General features: G+C 46.0%; 28 non-coding genes and 1 pseudogene across 28 annotated transcripts; all 29 read left to right on the top strand.

Moving 5' to 3' along the window:
* Window positions 1-213: 213 nt before the first annotated feature.
* LOC123415660 lies at window positions 214-331 on the top strand. Its single transcript, XR_006615367.1, has one exon. It is a non-coding gene; the product is annotated as a 5S ribosomal RNA (ribosomal RNA).
* Window positions 332-687: 356 nt separating this feature from the next.
* LOC123416755 lies at window positions 688-806 on the top strand. Its single transcript, XR_006616357.1, has one exon. It is a non-coding gene; the product is annotated as a 5S ribosomal RNA (ribosomal RNA).
* A 380-nt stretch (window positions 807-1,186) lies between these two features.
* Window positions 1,187-1,305, top strand: LOC123416834. The gene has a single exon (XR_006616433.1). It is a non-coding gene; the product is annotated as a 5S ribosomal RNA (ribosomal RNA).
* Window positions 1,306-1,685: 380 nt separating this feature from the next.
* LOC123416322 lies at window positions 1,686-1,803 on the top strand. Its single transcript, XR_006615990.1, has one exon. It is a non-coding gene; the product is annotated as a 5S ribosomal RNA (ribosomal RNA).
* A 398-nt stretch (window positions 1,804-2,201) lies between these two features.
* LOC123415639 lies at window positions 2,202-2,320 on the top strand. Its single transcript, XR_006615348.1, has one exon. It is a non-coding gene; the product is annotated as a 5S ribosomal RNA (ribosomal RNA).
* Window positions 2,321-2,889: 569 nt separating this feature from the next.
* LOC123415240 lies at window positions 2,890-3,008 on the top strand. Its single transcript, XR_006614960.1, has one exon. It is a non-coding gene; the product is annotated as a 5S ribosomal RNA (ribosomal RNA).
* Window positions 3,009-3,370: 362 nt separating this feature from the next.
* LOC123416881 lies at window positions 3,371-3,489 on the top strand. Its single transcript, XR_006616477.1, has one exon. It is a non-coding gene; the product is annotated as a 5S ribosomal RNA (ribosomal RNA).
* Window positions 3,490-3,905: 416 nt separating this feature from the next.
* Window positions 3,906-4,024, top strand: LOC123415890. Its single transcript, XR_006615582.1, has one exon. It is a non-coding gene; the product is annotated as a 5S ribosomal RNA (ribosomal RNA).
* A 371-nt stretch (window positions 4,025-4,395) lies between these two features.
* On the top strand, window positions 4,396-4,514 carry LOC123416900. Its single transcript, XR_006616495.1, has one exon. It is a non-coding gene; the product is annotated as a 5S ribosomal RNA (ribosomal RNA).
* Window positions 4,515-4,864: 350 nt separating this feature from the next.
* On the top strand, window positions 4,865-4,983 carry LOC123416913. Its single transcript, XR_006616507.1, has one exon. It is a non-coding gene; the product is annotated as a 5S ribosomal RNA (ribosomal RNA).
* A 401-nt stretch (window positions 4,984-5,384) lies between these two features.
* On the top strand, window positions 5,385-5,503 carry LOC123416527. Its single transcript, XR_006616164.1, has one exon. It is a non-coding gene; the product is annotated as a 5S ribosomal RNA (ribosomal RNA).
* A 350-nt stretch (window positions 5,504-5,853) lies between these two features.
* LOC123416471 lies at window positions 5,854-5,972 on the top strand. The gene has a single exon (XR_006616127.1). It is a non-coding gene; the product is annotated as a 5S ribosomal RNA (ribosomal RNA).
* A 365-nt stretch (window positions 5,973-6,337) lies between these two features.
* Window positions 6,338-6,456, top strand: LOC123416715. Its single transcript, XR_006616320.1, has one exon. It is a non-coding gene; the product is annotated as a 5S ribosomal RNA (ribosomal RNA).
* Window positions 6,457-6,821: 365 nt separating this feature from the next.
* LOC123416713 lies at window positions 6,822-6,940 on the top strand. The gene has a single exon (XR_006616317.1). It is a non-coding gene; the product is annotated as a 5S ribosomal RNA (ribosomal RNA).
* A 458-nt stretch (window positions 6,941-7,398) lies between these two features.
* Window positions 7,399-7,517, top strand: LOC123416027. The gene has a single exon (XR_006615711.1). It is a non-coding gene; the product is annotated as a 5S ribosomal RNA (ribosomal RNA).
* A 362-nt stretch (window positions 7,518-7,879) lies between these two features.
* LOC123416709 lies at window positions 7,880-7,998 on the top strand. Its single transcript, XR_006616314.1, has one exon. It is a non-coding gene; the product is annotated as a 5S ribosomal RNA (ribosomal RNA).
* A 368-nt stretch (window positions 7,999-8,366) lies between these two features.
* Window positions 8,367-8,485, top strand: LOC123415228. The gene has a single exon (XR_006614949.1). It is a non-coding gene; the product is annotated as a 5S ribosomal RNA (ribosomal RNA).
* Window positions 8,486-8,841: 356 nt separating this feature from the next.
* LOC123415847 lies at window positions 8,842-8,960 on the top strand. The gene has a single exon (XR_006615542.1). It is a non-coding gene; the product is annotated as a 5S ribosomal RNA (ribosomal RNA).
* Window positions 8,961-9,487: 527 nt separating this feature from the next.
* On the top strand, window positions 9,488-9,606 carry LOC123416837. Its single transcript, XR_006616436.1, has one exon. It is a non-coding gene; the product is annotated as a 5S ribosomal RNA (ribosomal RNA).
* Window positions 9,607-10,043: 437 nt separating this feature from the next.
* LOC123415886 lies at window positions 10,044-10,162 on the top strand. The gene has a single exon (XR_006615578.1). It is a non-coding gene; the product is annotated as a 5S ribosomal RNA (ribosomal RNA).
* A 350-nt stretch (window positions 10,163-10,512) lies between these two features.
* On the top strand, window positions 10,513-10,631 carry LOC123415216. Its single transcript, XR_006614938.1, has one exon. It is a non-coding gene; the product is annotated as a 5S ribosomal RNA (ribosomal RNA).
* A 627-nt stretch (window positions 10,632-11,258) lies between these two features.
* LOC123415827 lies at window positions 11,259-11,377 on the top strand. Its single transcript, XR_006615523.1, has one exon. It is a non-coding gene; the product is annotated as a 5S ribosomal RNA (ribosomal RNA).
* Window positions 11,378-11,790: 413 nt separating this feature from the next.
* Window positions 11,791-11,909, top strand: LOC123415845. The gene has a single exon (XR_006615540.1). It is a non-coding gene; the product is annotated as a 5S ribosomal RNA (ribosomal RNA).
* A 355-nt stretch (window positions 11,910-12,264) lies between these two features.
* On the top strand, window positions 12,265-12,383 carry LOC123415414. The gene has a single exon (XR_006615134.1). It is a non-coding gene; the product is annotated as a 5S ribosomal RNA (ribosomal RNA).
* Window positions 12,384-12,790: 407 nt separating this feature from the next.
* LOC123416521 lies at window positions 12,791-12,954 on the top strand (annotated as a pseudogene).
* A 365-nt stretch (window positions 12,955-13,319) lies between these two features.
* On the top strand, window positions 13,320-13,438 carry LOC123416962. The gene has a single exon (XR_006616552.1). It is a non-coding gene; the product is annotated as a 5S ribosomal RNA (ribosomal RNA).
* A 365-nt stretch (window positions 13,439-13,803) lies between these two features.
* On the top strand, window positions 13,804-13,922 carry LOC123416316. Its single transcript, XR_006615984.1, has one exon. It is a non-coding gene; the product is annotated as a 5S ribosomal RNA (ribosomal RNA).
* A 413-nt stretch (window positions 13,923-14,335) lies between these two features.
* On the top strand, window positions 14,336-14,454 carry LOC123415545. The gene has a single exon (XR_006615259.1). It is a non-coding gene; the product is annotated as a 5S ribosomal RNA (ribosomal RNA).
* Window positions 14,455-14,800: 346 nt separating this feature from the next.
* On the top strand, window positions 14,801-14,919 carry LOC123416782. The gene has a single exon (XR_006616383.1). It is a non-coding gene; the product is annotated as a 5S ribosomal RNA (ribosomal RNA).
* Window positions 14,920-15,000: the final 81 nt, after the last annotated feature.

Genomic DNA, 15,000 nt, shown 5'->3' with positions numbered 1-15,000 from the left:
TTAACACAAGAATTACACCGCTCCCTCTCTACCCCGACAACACGAGCACCGCCACGACCTCTGTGACTTTTCCCACCGCGCATGACACCCAACGACTAGTAGTAGTAGTAGTAGTAGTAGTAGTAGTAGTAGTAGTAATAGTAGTAGTAGTAGTAGTACTAGTAGTAGTAGTAGTACGGGCAAGCATAAGGAACAAATAGATAGTTGCATGTCGGATGCGATCATACCAGCACTAAAGCACCGGATCCCATCAGAACTCCGAAGTTAAGCGTGCTTGGGCGAGAGTAGTACTAGGATGGGTGACCTCCTGGAAGTCCTCGTGTTGCATTCCCCTTTTTAAATATATTTTTGCGCCACGTGACAAGGATGACGCGGGACCGTGATCTATATGACCTCGTTTTCTTATTTTTGACGTTTACTAGTTTTCTTATTTTTGACGTTTGTGATATGTTTTAGCTTGCCCCTCCCGTGTCCATTGCCACATTTGCCTCGACAACGGAGACGAGTTTAACACAAGAATTTCACCGCTCCCTCTCTACCCCGACAACACGAGCACCGCCACGACCTCTGTGACTTTTCCCACCGCGCATGACACCCAACGACTAGTAGTAGCAGTAGTAGCAGTAGTAGCAGTAGTAGCAGTAGTAGTAGGGGCAAGCATAAGGAACAAATAGATAGTTGCATGTCGGATGCGATCATACCAGCACTAAAGCACCGGATCCCATCAGAACTCCGAAGTTAAGCGTGCTTGGGCGAGAGTAGTACTAGGATGGGTGACCTCCTGGGAAGTCCTCGTGTTGCATTTCCCTTTTTAAATATATTTTTGCGCCACGTGACAAGGATGACACGGGACCGTGATCTATATGACCTCGTTTTCTTATTTTTGACGTTTACTAGTTTTCTTATTTTTGACGTTTGTGATATGTTTTAGCTTGCCCCTCCCGTGTCCATTGCCACATTTGCCTCGAGAACGGAGACGAGTTTAACACAAGAATTTCACCGCTCCCTCTCTACCCCGACAACACGAGCACCGCCACGACCTCTGTGACTTTTCCCACCGCGCATGACACCCAACGACTAGTAGTAGTAGTAGTAGTAGTAGTAGTAGTAATAGTAGTAGTAGTAGTAGTACTAGTAGTAGTAGTAGTAGGGGCAAGCATAAGGAACAAATAGATAGTTGCATGTCGGATGCGATCATACCAGCACTAAAGCACCGGATCCCATCAGAACTCCGAAGTTAAGCGTGCTTGGGCGAGAGTAGTACTAGTATGGGTGACCTCCTGGGAAGTCCTCGTGTTGCATTCCCCTTTTTAAATATATTTTTGCGCCACGTGACAAGGATGACACGGGACCGTGATCTATATGACCTCGTTTTGTTATTTTTGACGTTTACTAGTTTTCATATTTTTGACGTTTGTGATATGTTTTAGCTTGCCCCTCCCGTGTCCATCGCCACATTTGCCTCGACAACGGAGACGAGTTTAACACAAGAATTTCACCGCTCCCTCTCTACCCCGACAACACGAGCACCGCCACGACCTCTTTGACTTTTCCCACCGCGCATGACACCCAACGACTAGTAGTAGTAGTAGTAGTAGTAGCAGTAGTAGCAGTAGTAGCAGTAGTAGCAGTAGTAGCAGTAGTAGTAGGGGCAAGCATAAGGAACAAATAGATAGTTGCATGTCGGATGTGATCATACCAGCAGTAAGCACCGGATCCCATCAGAACTCCGAAGTTAAGTGTGCTTGGGCGAGAGTAGTACTAGGATGGGTGACCTCCTGGGAAGTCCTCGTGTTGCATTCCCCTTTTAAAATATATTTTTGCGCCACGTGACAAGGATGACGCGGGACCGTGATCTATATGACCTCGTTTTCTTATTTTTGACGTTTACTAGTTTTCTTATTTTTGACGTTTGTGATATGTTTTAGCTTGCCCCTCCCGTGTCCATTGCCACATTTGCCTCGACAACGGAGACGAGTTTAACACAAGAATTTCACCGCTCCCTCTCTACCCCGACAACACGAGCACCGCCACGACCTCTCTGACTTTTCCCACCGCGCATGACACCCAACGACTAGTAGTAGTAGTAGTAGTAGTAGCAGTAGTAGCAGTAGTAGCAGTAGTAGCAGTAGTAGCAGTAGTAGCAGTAGTAGCAGTAGTAGTAGGGGCAAGCATAAGGAACAAATAGATAGTTGCATGTCGGATGCGATCATACCAGCACTAAAGCACCGGATCCCATTAGAACTCCAAAGTTAAGCGTGCTTGGGCGAGAGTAGTACTAGGATGGGTGACCTCCTGGGAAGTCCTCGTGTTGCATTTCCCTTTTTAAATATATTTTTGCGCCACGTGACAAGGATGACACGGGACCGTGATCTATATGACCTCGTTTTCTTATTTTTGACGTTTACTAGTTTTCTTATTTTTGACGTTTGTGATATGTTTTAGCTTGCCCCTCCCGTGTCCATTGCCACATTTGCCTCGAGAACGGAGACGAGTTTAACACAAGAATTTCACCGCTCCCTCTCTACCCCGACAACACGAGCACCGCCACGACCTCTGTGACTTTTCCCACCGCGCATGACACCCAACGACTAGTAGTAGTAGTAGTAGTAGTAGTAGTAGTAGTAGTAGTAGTAGGAGGAGGAGGAGGAGGAGTAGCAGTAGCAGTAGCAGTAGCAGTAGCAGTAGCAGCAGCAGTAGCAGCAGCAGCAGCACTAGCAGCAGGAGCAGCAGTAGCAGTAGCAGCAGCAGCAGTAGCAGCAGCAGCAGCAGCAGCAATAGCAGTAGTAGTAGCAGTAGCAGTAGCAGTAGCAGTAGCAGTAGCAGTAGCAGTAGCAATAGTAGTAGTAGTAGGGGCAAGCATAAGGAACAAATAGATAGTTGCATGTCGGATGCGATCATACCAGCACTAAAGCACCGGATCCCATCAGAACTCCGAAGTTAAGCGTGCTTGGGCGAGAGTAGTACTAGGATGGGTGACCTCCTGGGAAGTCCTCGTGTTGCATTCCCCTTTTAAAATATATTTTTGCGCCACGTGACAAGGATGACGCGGGACCGTGATCTATATGACCTCGTTTTCTTATTTTTGACGTTTACTAGTTTTCTTATTTTTGACGTTTGTGATATGTTTTAGCTTGCCCCTCCCGTGTCCATTGCCACATTTGCCTCGACAACGGAGACGAGTTTAACACAAGAATTTCACCGCTCCCTCTCTACCCCGACAACACGAGCACCGCCACGACCTCTTTGACTTTTCCCACCGCGCATGACACCCAACGACTAGTAGTAGTAGTAGTAGTAGTAGCAGTAGTAGCAGTAGTAGCAGTAGTAGTAGGGGCAAGCATAAGGAACAAATAGATAGTTGCATGTTGGATGCGATCATACCAGCACTAAAGCACCGGATCCCATCAGAACTCCGAAGTTAAGCGTGCTTGGGCGAGAGTAGTACTAGGATGGATGACCTCCTGGGAAGTCCTCGTGTTGCATTCCCCTTTTTAAATATATTTTTGCGCCACATGACAAGGATGACACGGGACCGTGATCTATATGACCTCGTTTTCTTATTTTTGACGTTTACTAGTTTTCTTATTTTTGACGTTTGTGATATGTTTTAGCTTGCCCCTCCCGTGTCCATTGCCACATTTGCCTCGACAACGGAGACGAGTTTAACACAAGAATTACACCGCTCCCTCTCTACCCCGACAACACGAGCACCGCCACGACCTCTGTGACTTTTCCCACCGCGCATGACACCCAACGACTAGTAGTAGTAGTAGTAGTATTAGTAGTAGTAGTAGTAGTAATAGTAGTAGTAGTAGTACTAGTAGTAGTAGTAGTAGTATTAGTAGTAGTACTAGTAGTAGTAGTAGGAGCAAGCATAAGGAACAAATAGATAGTTGCATGTCGGATGCGATCATACCAGCACTAAAGCACCGGATCCCATCATAACTCCGAAGTTAAGCGTGCTTGGGCGAGAGTAGTACTAGGATGGGTGACCTCTTGGGAAGTCCTCGTGTTGCATTCCCCTTTTTAAATATATTTTTGCGCCACGTGATAAGGATGACGCGGGACCGTGATCTATATGACCTCGTTTTCTTATTTTTGACGTTTACTAGTTTTCTTATTTTTGACGTTTGTGATATGTTTTAGCTTGCCCCTCCCGTGTCCATTGCCACATTTGCCTCGACAACGGAGACGAGTTTAACACAAGAATTTCACCGCTCCCTCTCTACCCCGACAACACGAGCACCGCCACGACCACTCTGACTTTTCCCACTGCGCATGACACCCAACGACTAGTAGTAGTAGTAGTAGTAGTAGCAGTAGTAGCAGTAGTAGCAGTAGTAGCAGTAGTAGTAGGGGCAAGCATAAGGAACAAATAGATAGTTGCATGTCGGATGCGATCATACCAGCACTAAAGCACCAGATCCCATCAGAACTCCGAAGTTAAGCGTGCTTGGGCGAGAGTAGTACTAGGATGGGTGACCTCCTGGGAAGTCCTCGTGTTGCATTCCCCTTTTTAAATATATTTTTGCGCCACGTGACAAGGATGACACGGGACCGTGATCTATATGACCTCGTTTTCTTATTTTTGACGTTTACTAGTTTTCTTATTTTTGACGTTTGTGATATGTTTTAGCTTGCCCCTCCCGTGTCCATTGCCACATTTGCCTCGACAACGGAGACGAGTTTAACACAAGAATTTCACCGCTCCCTCTCTACCCCGACAACACGAGCACCGCCACGACCTCTGTGAATTTTCCCACCGCGCATGACACCCAACGACTAGTAGTAGTAGTAGTAGTAGTAGCAGTAGTAGTAGTAGTAGGGGCAAGCATAAGGAACAAATAGATAGTTGCATGTCGGATGCGATCATACCTGCACTAAAGCACTGGATCCCATCAGAACTCCGAAGTTAAGCGTGCTTGGGCGAGAGTAGTACTAGGATGGGTGACCTCCTGGGAAGTCCTCGTGTTGCATTCCCCTTTTTAAATATATTTTTGCGCCACATGACAAGGATGACACGGGACCGTGATCTATATGACCTCGTTTTCTTATTTTTGGCGTTTACTAGTTTTCTTATTTTTGACGTTTGTGATATGTTTTAGCTTGCCCCTCCCGTGTCCATTGCCACATTTGCCTCGAGAACGGAGACGAGTTTAACACAAGAATTACACCGCTCCTTCTCTACCCCGACAACACGAGCACCGCCACGACCTCTGTGACTTTTCCCACCGCGCATGACACCCAACGACTAGTAGTAGTAGTAGTAGTAGTACTAGTAGTAGTAGTAGTAGTACTAGTAGTAGTAGTAGTAGTAGTAGTAGTACTAGTAGTAGTAGTAGTAGGGGCAAGCATAAGGAACAAATAGATAGTTGCATGTCGGATGCGATCATACCAGCACTAAAGCATCGGATCCCATCAGAACTTCGAAGTTAAGCGTGCTTGGGTGAGAGTAGTACTAGGATGGGTGACCTCCTAGGAAGTCCTTACCTCGTTTCCTTATTTTTGGCGTTTACTAGTTTTCTTATTTTTGACGTTTGTGATATGTTTTAGCTTGCCCCTCCCGTGTCCATTGCCACATTTGCCTCGAGAACGGAGACGAGTTTAACACAAGAATTACACCGCTCCTTCTCTACCCCGACAACACGAGCACCGCCACGACCTCTGTGACTTTTCCCACCGCGCATGACACCCAACGACTAGTAGTAGTAGTAGTAGTAGTAGTACTAGTAGTAGTAGTAGTAGTACTAGTAGTAGTAGTAGTAGTAGTACTAGTAGTAGTAGTAGTAGTAGTACTAGTAGTAGTAGTAGTAGGGGCAAGCATAAGGAACAAGTAGATAGTTGCATGTCGGATTCGATCATACCAGCACTAAATCATCGGATCCCATCAGAACTCCGAAGTTAAGCGTGCTTGGGTGAGAGTAGTACTAGGATGGGTGACCTCCTAGGAAGTCCTCGTGTTGCATTCCCCTTTTTAAATATATTTTTGCGCCACGTGACAAGGATGACGCGGGACCGTGATCTATATGACCTCGTTTTCTTATTTTTGACGTTTACTTGTTTTCTTATTTTTGACGTTTGTGATATGTTTTAGCTTGCCCCTCCCGTGTCCATTGCCACATTTGCCTCGACAACGGAGACGAGTTTAACACAAGAATTTCGCCGCTCCCTCTCTACCCCGACAACACGACCACCGCCACGAACTCTCTGACTTTTCCCACCGCGCATGACACCCAACGACTAGTAGTAGTAGTAGTAGTAGTAGTAGTAGTAGTAGTAGTAGCAGTAGTAGTAGTAGCAGTAAGCATAAGGAACAAATAGATAGTTGCATGTCGGATGCGATCATACCAGCACTAAAGCACCGGATCCCATCAGAACTCCGAAGTTAAGCGTGCTTGGGCGAGAGTAGTACTAGAATGGGTGACCTCCTGGGAAGTCCTCGTGTTGCATTCCCCTTTTTAAATATATTTTTGCGCCACGTGACAAGGATGACGCGGGAACGTGATCTATATGACCTCGTTTTCTTATTTTTGACGTTTACTAGTTTTCTTATTTTTGACGTTTGTGATATGTTTTAGCTTGCCCCTCCCGTGTCCATTGCCACATTTGCCTCGAGAACGGAGACGAGTTTAACACAAGAATTTTACCGCTCCCTCTCTACCCCAACAACACGAGCACCGCCACGACCTCCGTGACTTTTCCCACCGCGCATGACACCCAACGACTAGTAGTAGTAGTAGTAATAGTAGTAGTAGTTGTAGTACTAGTAGTAGTAGTAGTAGGGGCAAGCATAAGGAACAAATAGATAGTTGCATGTCGGATGCGATCATACCAGCACTAAAGCACCGGATCCCATCAGAACTCCGAAGTTAAGCGTGCTTGGGCGAGAGTAGTACTAGAATGGGTGACCTCCTGGGAAGTCCTCGTGTTGCATTCCCCTTTTTAAATATATTTTTGCGCCACGTGACAAGGATGACGCGGGACCGTGATCTATATGACCTCGTTTTCTTATTTTTGACGTTTACTAGTTTTCTTATTTTTGACGTTTGTGATATGTTTTAGCTTGCCCCTCCCGTGTCCATTGCCACATTTGCCTCGACAACGGAGACGAGTTTAACACAAGAATTTCACCGCTCCCTCTCTACCCCGACAACACGAGCACCGCCACGACCTCTGTGACTTTTCCCACCGCGCATGACACCCAACGACTAGTAGTAGTAGTAGTAGTAGTACTAGTAGTAGTAGTAGTAGTAGTACTAGTAGTAGTAGTAGTAGTACTAGTAGTAGTAGTAGTAGTAGTACTAGTAGTAGTAGTACTAGTAGTACTAGTAGTAGTAGTACTAGTAGTAGTAGTAGTAGGGGCAAGCATAAGGAACAAATAGATAGTTGCATGTCGGATGTGATCGTACCAGCACTAAAGCACCAGATCCCATCAGAACTCCGAAGTTAAGTGTGCTTGGGCGAGAGTAGTACTAGGATGGGTGACCTCCTGGGAAGTCCTCGTGTTGCATTCCCCTTTTTAAATATATTTTTGCGCCACGTGACAAGGATGACTCGGGACCTTGATCTATATGACCTCGTTTTCTTATTTTTGACGTTTACTAGTTTTCTTATTTTTGACGTTTGTGATATGTTTTAGCTTGCCCCTCCCGTGTCCATTGCCACATTTGCCTCGACAACGGAGACGAGTTTAACACAAGAATTTCGCCGCTCCCTCTCTACCCCGACAACACGAGCACCGCCACGAACTCTCTGACTTTTCCCACCGCGCATGACACCCAACGACTAGTAGTAGTAGTAGTAGTAGTAGTAGCAGTAGCAGTAGTAGCAGTAGTAGTAGCAGTAAGCATAAGGAACAAATAGATAGTTGCATGTCGGATGCGATCATACCAGCACTAAAGCACCGGATCCCATCAGAACTCCGAAGTTAAGCGTGCTTGGGCGAGAGTAGTACTAGGATGGGTGACCTCCTGGGAAGTCCTTGTGTTGCATTCCCCTTTTTAAATATATTTTTGCGCCACGTGACAAGGATGACGCGGGACCGTGATCTATATGACCTCGTTTTCTTATTTTTGACGTTTACTAGTTTTCTTATTTTTGACGTTTGTGATATGTTTTAGCTTGCCCCTCCCGTGTCCATTGCCACATTTGCCTCGAGAACGGAGACGAGTTTAACACAAGAATTTCACCGCTCCCTCTCTACCCCGACAACACGAGCACCGCCACGACCTCCGTGACTTTTCCCACCGCGCATGACACCCAACGACTAGTAGTAGTAGTAGTAATAGTAGTAGTAGTTGTAGTACTAGTAGTAGTAGTAGTAGTAGGGGCAAGCATAAGGAACAAATAGATAGTTGCATGTCGGATGCGATCATACCAGCACTAAAGCACCGGATCCCATCAGAACTCCGAAGTTAAGCGTGCTTGGGCGAGAGTAGTACTAGGATGGGTGACCTCCTGGGAAGTCCTCGTGTTGCATTCCCCTTTTTAAATATATTTTTGCGCCACGTGACAAGGATGACGCGGGACCGTGATCTATATGACCTCGTTTTCTTATTTTTGACGTTTACTAGTTTTCTTATTTTTGACGTTTGTGATATGTTTTAGCTTGCCCCTCCCGTGTCCATTGCCACATTTGCCTCGACAACGGAGACGAGTTTAACACAAGAATTTCACCGCTCCCTCTCTACCCCAACAACACGAGCACCGCCACGACCTCTTTGACTTTTCCCACCGCACATGACACCCAACGACTAGTAGTAGTAGTAGTAGTAGTAGTAGCAGTAGTAGCAGTAGTAGTAGGGGCAAGCATAAGGAACAAATAGATAGTTGCATGTCGGTTGCGATCATACCAGCACTAAAGCACCGGATCCCATCAAAACTCCGAAGTTAAGCGTGCTTGGGCGAGAGTAGTACTAGGATGGGTGACCTCCTGGGAAGTCCTCGTGTTGCATTCCCCTTTTTAAATATATTTTTGCGCCACATGACAAGGATGACACGGGACCGTGATCTATATGACCTCGTTTTCTTATTTTTGACGTTTACTAGTTTTCTTATTTTTGACGTTTGTGATATGTTTTAGCTTGCCCCTCCCGTGTCCATTGCCACATTTGCCTCGAGAACGGAGACGAGTTTAACACAAGAATTACACCGCTCCCTCTCTACCCCGACAACACGAGCACCGCCACGACCTCTGTGACTTTTCCCACCGCGCATGACACCCAACGACTAGTAGTAGTAGTAGTAGTAGTAGTAGTAGTAGTACTAGTACTAGTAGTAGTAGTAGTACTAGTAGTAGTAGTAGTACTAGTAGTAGTAGTAGTACTACTAGTAGTAGTAGTAGTAGTAGTACTAGTAGTAGTAGTAGTACTAGTAGTAGTAGTAGTACTAGTAGTAGTAGTAGTAGTACTAGTAGTAGTAGTAGTAGTACTAGTAGTAGTAGTAGTAGGGGCAAGCATAAGGAACAAATAGATAGTTGCATGTCGGATGCGATCATACCTGCACTAAAGCACCGGATCTCATCAGAACTCCGAAGTTAAGCGTGCTTGGGCGAGAGTAGTACTAGGATGGGTGACCTCCTGGGAAGTCCTCGTGTTGCATTCCCCTTTTTAAATATATTTTTGCGCCACATGACAAGGATGACACGGGACCGTGATCTATATGACCTCGTTTTCTTATTTTTGACGTTTACTAGTTTTCTTATTTTTGACGTTTGTGATATGTTTTAGCTTGCCCCTCCCGTGTACATTGCCACATTTGCCTCGAGAACGGAGACGATTTTAACACAAGAATTACACCGCTCCCTCTCTACCCCGACAACACGAGCACCGCCACGACCTCTGTGACTTTTCCCACCGCGCATGACACCCAACGACTAGTAGTAGTAGTAGTAGTAGTAGTAGTAGTAGTAGTAGTAGTAGTAGTAGTAGTAGTACTAGTAGTAGTAGTAGTAGTAGTAGTAGTAGTACTAGTAGTAGTAGTAGTGGTAGTAGTAGTAGTAGTAGGGGCAAGCATAAGGAACAAATAGATAGTTGCATGTCGGATGCGATCATACCAGCACTAAAGCACCGGATCCCATGAGAACTCCGAAGTTAAGCGTGCTTGGGCGAGAGTAGTACTAGGATGGGTGGCCTGCTGGGAAGTCCTCGTGTTGCATTCCCCTTTTTAAATATATTTTTGCGCCACGTGACAAGGATGACGCGGGACCGTGATCTATATGACCTCGTTTTTTTATTTTTGACGTTTACTAGTTTTCTTATTTTTGACGTTTGTGATATGTTTTAGCTTGCCCCTCCCGTGTCCATTGCCACATTTGCCTCGACAACGGAGACGAGTTTAACACAAGAATTTCACCGCTCCCTCTCTACCCCGACAACACGAGCACCGCCACGACCTCTCTGACTTTTCCCACCGCGCATGACACCCAACGACTACTAGTAGTAGTAGTAGTAGTAGTACTAGTAGTAGTAGTAGGGGCAAGCATAAGGAACAAATAGATAGTTGCATGTCGGATGCGATCATACCAGCACTAAAGCACCGGATCCCATCAGAACTCCGAAGTTAAGCGTGCTTGGGCGAGAGTAGTACTAGGATGGGTGACCTCCTGGGAAGTCCTCGTGTTGCATTCCCCTTTTTAAATATATGTTTGCGCCACGTGACAAGGATGACGCGGGACCGTGATCTATATGACCTCGTTTTCTTATTTTTGACGTTTACTAGTTTTCTTATTTTTGACGTTTGTGATATGTTTTAGCTTGCCCCTCCCGTGTCCATTGCCAGATTTGCCTCGACAACGGAGACGAGTTTAACACAAGAATTTCACCGCTCCCTCTCTACCCCGACAACACGAGCACCGCCACGACCTCCTGGGAAGTCCTCGTGTTGCATTCCCCATTTTAAATATATTTTTGCGCCACGTGACAAGGATGACGCGGGACCGTGATCTATATGACCTCGTTTTCTTATTTTTGACGTTTACTAGTTTTCTTATTTTTGACGTTTGTGATATGTTTTAGCTTGCCCCTCCCGTGTCCATTGCCACATTTGCCTCGAGAACGGAGACGAGTTTAACACAAGAATTTCACCGCTCCCTCTCTACCCCGACAACACGAGCACCGCCACGACCTCTGTGACTTTTCCCACCGCGCATGACACCCAACGACTAGTAGTAGTAGTAGTAGTAGTAGTAGTAGTAGTAGTACTAGTAGTAGTAGTAGTAGGGGCAAGCATAAGGAACAAATAGATAGTTGCATGTCGGATGCGATCATACCAGCACTAAAGCACCGGATCCCATCAGAAATCCGAAGTTAAGCGTGCTTGGGCGAGAGTAGTACTAGGATGGGTGACCTCCTCGGAAGTCCTCGTGTTGCATTCCCCTTTTTAAATATATTTTTGCGCCACGTGACAAGGATGACGCGGGACCGTGATCTATATGACCTCGTTTTCTTATTTTTGACGTTTACTAGTTTTCTTATTTTTGACGTTTGTGATATGTTTTAGCTTGCCCCTCCCGTGTCCATTGGCACATTTGCCTCGACAACGGAGACGAGTTTAACACAAGAATTTCACCGGTCCCTCTCTACCCCGACAACACGAGCACCGCCACGACCTGTGTGACTTTTCCCACCGCGCATGACACCCAACGACTAGTAGTAGTAGTAGTAGTAGTAGTAGTAGTAGTAGTAGTAGTAGTAGTACTAGTAGTAGTAGTAGTAGTAGTAGTAGTAGTAGTAGTAGTAGTAGTAGTAGTAGGGGCAAGCATAAGGAACAAATAGATAGTTGCATGTCGGATGCGATCATACCAGCACTAAAGCACCGGATCCCATCATAACTCCGAAGTTAAGCGTGCTTGGGCGTGAGTAGTACTAGGATGGGTGACCTCCTGGGAAGTCCTCGTGTTGCATTCCCCTTTTTAAATATATGTTTGCGCCACGTGACAAGGATGACGCGGGACCGTGATCTATATGACCTCGTTTTCTTATTTTTGACGTTTGTGATATGTTTTAGCTTGCCCCTCCCGTGTCCATTGCCACATTTGCCTCGAGAACGGAGACGAGTTTAACACAAGAATTTCACCGCTCCCTCTCTACCCCGACAACACGAGCACCGCCACGACCTCTGTGACTTTTCCCACCGCGCATGACACCCAACGACTACTACTAGTAGTAGTAGTAGTAGTAGTAGTAGTAGTAGTAGTAGTACTAGTAGTAGTAGTACTAGTAGTAGGGGCAAGCATAAGGAACAAATAGATAGTTGCATGTCGGATGCGATCATACCAGCACTAAAGCACCGGATCCCATCAGAACTCCGAAGTTAAGTGTGCTTGGGTGAGAGTAGTACTAGGATGGGTGACCTCCTGGGAAGACCTCGTGTTGCATTCCCCTTTTTAAAAATATTTTTGCGCCACGTGACAAGGATGACGCGGGACCGTGATCTATATGACCTCGTTTTCTTATTTTTGACGTTTACTAGTTTTCTTATTTTTGACGTTTGTGATATGTTTTAGCTTGCCCCTCCCGTGTCCATTGCCACATTTGCCTCGAGAACGGAGACGAGTTTAACACAAGAATTTCACCGCTCCCTCTCTACCCCGACAACACGAGCACCGCCACGACCTCTGTGACTTTTCCCACCGCGCATGACACCCAACGACTAGTAGTAGTAGTAGTAGTAATAGTAGTAGTAGTAGTACTAGTAGTAGTAGTAGTAGTACTAGTAGTAGTACTAGAGGTACTAGTAGTAGTAGTAGTAGGGGCAAGAATAAGGAAAAAATAGATAGTTGCATGTCGGATGCGATCATACTAGCACTAAAGCACCGGATCCCATCAGAACTCCGAAGTTAAGCGTGCTTGGGCGAGAGTAGTACTAGGATGGGTGACCGAAGTTAAGCGTGCTTGGGCGAGAGTAGTACTAGGATGGGTGACCTCCTAGGAAGTCCTCGTCTTGCATTCCCCTTTTTAAATATATTTTTGCGCCACGTGACAAGGATGACGCGGGACCGTGATCTATATGACCTCGTTTTCTTATTTTTGACGTTTACTAGTTTTCTTATTTTTGACGTTTGTGATATGTTTTAGCTTGCCCCTCCCGTGTCCATTGCCACATTTGCCTCGACAACGGAGACGAGTTTAACACAAGAATTTCACCGCTCCCTCTCTACCCCGACAACACGAGCACCGCCACGACCTCTGTGACTTTTCCCACCGCGCATGACACCCAACGACTAGTAGTAGTAGTAGTAATAGTAGTAGTAGTTGTAGTACTAGTAGTAGTAGTAGTAGGGGCAAGCATAAGGAACAAATAGATAGTTGCATGTCGGATGCGATCATACCAGCACTAAAGCACCGGATCCCATCAGAACTCCGAAGTTAAGCGTGCTTGGGCGAGAGTAGTACTAGGATGGGTGACCTCCTGGGAAGTCCTCGTGTTGCATTCCCCTTTTTAAATATATTTTTGCGCCACGTGACAAGGATGACGCGGGACCGTGATCTATATGACCTCGTTTTCTTATTTTTGACGTTTACTAGTTTACTTATTTTTGACGTTTGTGATATGTTTTAGCTTGCCCCTCCCGTGTCCATTGCCACATTTGCCTCGACAACGGAGACGAGTTTAACACAAGAATTTCACCGCTCCCTCTCTACCCCGACAACACGAGCACCGCCACGACCTCTTTGACTTTTCCCACCGCGCATGACACCCAACGACTAGTAGTAGTAGTAGTAGTAGTAGTAGCAGTAGTAGCAGTAGTAGCAGTAGTAGTAGGGGCAAGCATAAGGAACAAATAGATAGTTGCATGTCGGATGCGATCATAACAGCACTAAAGCACCGGATCCCATCAGAACTCTGAAGTTAAGCGTCCTTGGGCGAGAGTAGTACTAGGATGGGTGACCTCCTGGGAAGTCCTCGTGTTGCATTCCCCTTTTTAAATATATTTTTGCGCCACATGACAAGGATGACACGGGACCGTGATCTATATGACCTCGTTTTCTTATTTTTGACGTTTACTAGTTTTCTTATTTTTGACGTTTGTGATATGTTTTAGCTTGCCCCTCCCGTGTCCATTGCCACATTTGCCTCGAGAACGGAGACGAGTTTAACACAAGAATTACACCGCTCCCTCTCTACCCCGACAACACGAGCACCGCAACGACCTCTGTGACTTTTCCCACCGCGCATGACACCCAACGACTAGTAGTAGTAGTAGTAGTAGTAGTAGTAGTAATAGTAGTAGTAGTAGTACTACTACTAGTAGTAGTAGTAGTAGTAGTAGTAGTACTAGGAGTAGTAGTAGTAGGGGCAAGCATAAGGAACAAATAGATAGTTGCATGTCGGTTGCGATCATACCAGCACTAAAGCACCGGATCCCATCAGAACTCTGAAGTTAAGCGTGCTTGGGCGAGAGTAGTACTAGGATGGGTGACCTCCTGGGAAGTCCTCGTGTTGCATTCCCATTTTTAAATATATTTTTGCGCCACGTGACAAGCATGACGCGGGACCGTGATCTATATGACCTCGTTTTCTTATTTTTGACGTTTACTAGTTTTCTTATTTTTGACGTTTGTGATATGTTTTAGCTTGCCCCTCCCGTGTCCATTGCGACATTTGCCTCGAGAACGGAGACGAGTTTAACACAAGAATTTCACCGCTCCCTCTCTACCCCGACAACACGAGCACCGCCACGACCTCTTTGACTTTTCCCACCGCGCATGACACCCAACGACTAGTAGTAGTAGTAGTAGCAGTAGTAGCAGTAGTAGTAGGGCAAGCATAAGGAACAAATAGATAGTAGCATGTGGGATGCGATCATACCAGCACTAAAGCACCGGATCCCATCAGAACTCCGAAGTTAAGCGTGCTTGGGCGAGAGTAGTACTAGGATGGGTTACCTCCTGGGAAGTCCTCGTGTTGCATTCCCCTTTTTAAATATATTTTTGCGCCACATGACAAGGATGACACGGGACCGTGATCTATATGACCTCGTTTTCTTATTTTTGA

The sequence above is a fragment of the Hordeum vulgare genome, unplaced genomic scaffold, assembly GCF_904849725.1.
Source record: "Hordeum vulgare subsp. vulgare unplaced genomic scaffold, MorexV3_pseudomolecules_assembly, whole genome shotgun sequence".
Lineage (NCBI taxonomy): Eukaryota > Viridiplantae > Streptophyta > Magnoliopsida > Poales > Poaceae > Hordeum > Hordeum vulgare.
The sequence above is the reverse complement of the archived record's forward strand: the minus strand, read 5'-3'. Positions and strand labels throughout refer to the sequence as shown.